Genomic DNA, 5,127 nt, shown 5'->3' on the forward strand with positions numbered 1-5,127 from the left:
ACACAAACACTGTTAAGGTTTTACTCATATGGAATAAGAAAATGCATTTAAAAGAAGAACAATAAAGTTAGAGCTGTTGTGTGAGCCCTGACTCAGAACCATAGAGAGCAGAGTAAAAGCTCCTTAGCCTTTTTTTTTTTTTTTTGGCCATTTCATAGAACATAATGTTTCATCTTTACCACACAGCAGGTAGTGTCCTTAAACAATAACCCAAAACTAGACAGGTGATGTAGTGGTTTATTTTCTCAGTCTCAGACAAGGATAAGCACCACATGGAGGTTAAAGTGTACTTGCGTGTCCAAGAGTTGAAGAAAATATTCAGTTTGTTTTGTATAAAATTAAAATCGTGTTGATATGGTAGAAGTGCATTGTTAATTGTTCTATGTGGCCCTGAGCACAGCTGTGACACTCTGGTTGTAAGAGAATGATATCCTGACCCACTATCAAAGTGACTCAGGCCTCACCTTTTACGATGTGGAGATTCAGTGTCACTTAGGGAGGTTGGTGCCTTTAGCTCAGTCCGTGCTCTCCATAAGGTATGTGACTTCGATCATACATCTGATAATAATCTGAACCGTTTTTCGGGAAAGACTCTTTTCGGACCACTAAGACCTACACATTGTATTATTTCCAATTCATCTGAATTCCTTCCTATATGGTCAGTGTTATGAAGAACAAACTTTCAAATATGTTGGTGGGAATTAAGGCACTAGGAACTGCTGTTAATCCCTGCCATATCAAGTAAGATACATATTTTCCTGAATGTCTATGCTTAATGAAATCTTATCTCCTGACTGATTTTTTACCTGGGTGTTTCCGGATCACACCCAGGACTATGCTCCTCCCATTCCGGGTTGTGCTGAGACGGGCCGGAAGTGGCGGTGTCCTAGCCGGAAGTGAGAGTCATAGCGCGGTTCATACTTGCTGTGCTCTGGGCATGGCGCCAGAGAAGCGCCTGCAGCCTGCGCTGTGTGTAGTCGGTGCGCCCAGTGGGGGGACGCGCAGTGTGGGGGTTGCGCGGTGACCAGTTTGGGGCACCCTTGGTGCCCACAGCAGCTTGGCTGGGGTGCAAGCGCCCTTCTCCCCACTTCGCTGCCCCCGTGCAGCGCCCCTCTCGAGTTGGGATGTGGGAGGGTGTCCCAGAGGCTGGCCCCATCCCCCAGTTTTAGGATTGGTTGGGGTTCGTGGGGAGAATCCCTATTGGAGAAAGGGGGATCCCGATTCATCACTTTGCGGGTCTCCTAGCCCCCTCCCTTGTTTCCTTTCACACAGCGGTGCCTCCTCCCCGAGACTCTGAAGGTCTTCAGCTCACAGGTGAGCCCTGGGGTCCTTTGTTTCTCTCACCACGAAGAAGTGAATGCTATTCAGGAAGCGAGTGGCAACAGCGGTGTACAAACGTTAGGGCTTCCTCCGGAGGTTTGCTAAGTCTTGTCACCTGGGCGGTACCTTCTCCCGGGAGCTGGGCGCGGGGTGAACCTGGTTCGGAAACTCCCTGTGCGGTAACTTCCCCCAGGAGCTGGATTGAAGTGATACTCCAGCGCACCCACCACGCATTGAGCCATGATAGGCATGCCCAGGTTGCTGGGCTTAGTCCTTCCAGGACTGGGGTCCTCAAGGGAGGTGACTCAGTTTGGTGGCTATCAGTCAGCAGTCTGGCAGGTGGCAAGTAAAAGGAAAAAGAGATGCGCCCAACTGTACAAAGATGGGGTTCAGGGAGCAGGAACTCAGCCAAAGTGAGGGCCAGTCTTTCTTTGGGAAAGTGTATAAGTCTCCAAAGAAGGGCAAGATCTCTTAAGTACGGAAGATCCCCCGTTCCCACATACACTCTTCAAAAATTTTGCGTGTTTCTTTACTTTTTACAAAACCCTGGGGCTTTTTTTAGCTGTACAAAGAAGCTGGAGGAAAGCTTTCATAGTGGAGGACAGACAGCTGGAGGGAAGATTTCTTTAAGAGGGACAGGAGAAAATTGCCATCAGTAATTAATTGCTTTTCATGCAGAGAAAGTAGCTAGTAAAAGTCATCCAGGCAATCGAACCGGATCTATTATTTCTGCAAATTTGTTAGTGTGGGAGAGTGTGTGAGCTGCTCCTGCTTATTGCCCAAAGGGAAATTTCTGTTTCTGTTGCCTCTGAAGAAGTTTCTAGTAGCTTGTCCTATGTTTAGACTTATGCCGACTCCATTTTAACTGTGTATTCCCACCTGGAGTCATTTTATCCCTATTTTAATGAAAATTCCCTGAGTGCGTTGCTTGCTTTGGGGAATTCATTTTGGTTTGGTTTGGTTTTTGAATAAGCGATTTTAGAAAAAGTTCCAGCTTTAACGAAGCCATGAGCCAGATCCAGGAGCTGAAGGAGGCCGTAGAGTTGCCCATGGAGACCATCCAGGTGGGGTGTGGCTCTGGCCAGTGAGGGACTGAGGGGCTGCCCTGGTGCTCCACCCCATTCCTGGAACACGTGCTGGCATGACAAGAGGCAGTACTCCCCTCCAAACTCAGTGCCAGTGATTCTGACCCAGCGACCCTATGGACAGTGTAGAACTGCCTCTGTGGGTTTCCCAGACTGTACCTCTTCACAGGAGTAGAAAGCCTCATCTTTTTCCAGCCAGTGCTTTCCAGCTGATGGCTTTGTGGATAGAAGCCCAGCCTGCAACCCACCAGACTACCAGGATGCCTGCTCTCTATTGTAGTCTTAATTTTCCACCTCCCAATCTAGCGGTTCTAGGAAAGCTCATCTCCACGCCACACGGGACTTTCTACAGCACCCTGGCCAGGAGGAATTTCTGCTCCAGTCCTTCTGAGTTTGGAGGGTGATTCATGTGAACATGCTCTTGTTCATTCCTTGAAGGTTCACACTGTACTTTCTAGATGCCAGCTCCTGTGTAGAGACCAAAGCCCTCAACATATCTGTGTGGGCTGATAGGCCCTACAGTCAGAACTGAGATCAAATTCTAGTGCTTCTACTCATTAGCTGATTTCCTTGGGAAAATCTTTGAGCCCCACTGGGCTTCTATTGGTTCGTCTGTAAAGTGGGCCAGCTGTTTGCGCTTGAGGGTTAAGTGACTCAGTGCAGGATCTGGCATACAGTTAGTGGCTACTGCTGTGATCTGTGCCGCCTAGAGGCATGCAAACACATCCTAATAATGCTGGGCTGAGTGGAATTGAAGGTCATGGGACACTTACAGCTGTGGATGACGGTGCAGGAAAATTGCTTGGGCCTGTCCTCCCTTTCAAATGCCTCAGGGGCACAGGCATTTGAAAGGACAAGGAGAAGGAGCTGGGCACAGGCCAGCCAGGTCCTGGTGCTAACTGGCCTCCCAGAACTCATATCCGGCTTCCTGATGAGAGCAGGGAACCTTTGGAGGGAGTTGAGCAGAGCAGTGACATGGTCATGGCAGCATTAGGCTTATCATGGGGGCTTCAGTGTGGAGCCTGGTGCAGGTACTTGGTGAAAGAGTGCAGGAGTGGATGCAGGGAGAGCAGGTAGAAGGTTGTTGGGATAGTTCAAGAATGAGGTGTGACTGTGGCATAGGGATTGTAGTGGGGGCTGACGGGAAATATCAGAGCCATTTTGGGTTGGGGGCAGATGGTGGAGTTGGGTGGCTGGCAGGATTTGGTAGCATACAGGGTCAAGAAATAAAGCTGACACTCAGCTTTATGATGTAGGCAAAGCTTGGGGACCTCCTGGATGAGGGTCAGAAGGCAAGATGTGGGCATCTTGTGCAGGCATTTGTGTTCCTTACCTGAGGAACGGCCCCAGGAATAACTTGCTAAGTCGACTGGCTGGGTCTTTTCCCACTGTGTCACAGCAAGGGCCAACCTGACTTAAGCTCTTCCAAGATGGCCAAGCAGCCAGACTACGACCTGAAGAAAATTGAGAACAAAGTAGAACCCATCGTAGATATACTTCCCAATTACCTGCAAGGTGGGACTGGCTGCAAGGGAGTGTGGGGTTTGGGGGCTGGGGATTGGGCGGGGGTTCTGCTGGCTCCTGGACAACTACAGGTGTTGACAGCTGTGCCTTGAGTGAGTATGAGACCTGGGGGACACCACTCACCCCAGTGGACCACCACTCACCCCAGTGGACCATGTCATTCCAGCTTTCAAGAAAGCCCCGGTCCTGGTCATGCAGGTGCAAGAGCAGACCAACAAAGAAACCAGCAGCAAGAAAAAGCCCCAGTGATGACTCTAAACAAATCTGACAATAATGGAAGTTTCCTACAAACTTTTTGAGGCCCCCTTATATACCTATCTCACAACTTTTGCCTGCTCAGTTATTTACAGGTTTAAGCCTTATTGACAGCAATTACAAGAATCTGTTTGCAAGCTAACATTCCATGATCCTTGTAGTTTTTCCACCACCCCGACCCTCCACCCCCCACTTTCTGCATACTGACCCTAGTAACCACTAATAAACTTTGATATCTATACATTTGCCTTTACTTGTCTTTCTATAGAAGTGAAGGTATATAGTATCTGCCCTTTGTAATTGACTTGTTTCATTCGGCATAATGACTTCAAGCTCTATCCATTCTGTATCAAGACTTCATTTATTTTACTGTGAGAGCAGTACTTGTGTTTACCACATTTTGTTTGTATATTCATCTGTTGAACATTTATGTTATTGAAGCTGTTTGGTTATTGTTGACATTGCTGCCATGAACACTGCTATGCCCGTCTCTCTTTGAGGATCTGCTGTCAAGTCTTTTGGGTATATACTCAATCAGAGTGGATGTCACTGTTTATGTCAGTTGGTCAGATTGTGGTGGTTGTGTCATGCTGGCAGCTATGCCAGCTGGTATTTCAAATACCACCCATGGTAGTCAGGCTTCAGCAGAGTTTTCAGACTCACACAGACTAAGGTTGAGAGGCAGACCACCTCTGAAACAGTAGCTACTGAAAACAATACGAATAGCAGCAGAACATCATCTGATGCAGAGCCAGAAGATGGTCCCTCAGGCAGGAAGACACTCAAACTAGGATTAGGGAAGAGTTGCCTCCAACTCATAGTCACCCTATGTACAAAACACTGGTCCGTTCTGGGCCATCTCTACAATTGAGCCCATGAGGCAGCCAACTGTGCCAGTCCATGTTGTTGAGGATCTTCCTCTTTTTCAGTGACCCTCCATTTT

General features: G+C 48.2%; 1 long non-coding RNA gene across 3 annotated transcripts; it reads left to right on the forward strand.

Annotated features, from left to right (window-relative positions):
- The first annotated feature begins 903 nt into the window (after positions 1 to 903).
- Positions 904 to 4,425, forward strand: LOC123522404. Of its 3 annotated transcripts, none has more exons than XR_006680670.1 (3): positions 904 to 969; positions 1,273 to 1,314; positions 4,096 to 4,425. It is a non-coding gene; the product is annotated as an uncharacterized LOC123522404 (long non-coding RNA). The 3 variants fall into 3 exon arrangements; XR_006680671.1 differs by having other exon boundaries at positions 935 to 980; XR_006680669.1 differs by lacking the exon at positions 904 to 969 and having other exon boundaries at positions 1,112 to 1,314.
- The last annotated feature ends 702 nt before the right edge of the window (positions 4,426 to 5,127 follow it).

Source organism: Echinops telfairi, unplaced genomic scaffold, assembly GCF_000313985.2.
Source record: "Echinops telfairi isolate 266 unplaced genomic scaffold, ASM31398v2 ScPeMD7_7401;HRSCAF=8416, whole genome shotgun sequence".
Classification (NCBI taxonomy): Eukaryota; Metazoa; Chordata; class Mammalia; order Afrosoricida; family Tenrecidae; genus Echinops; species Echinops telfairi.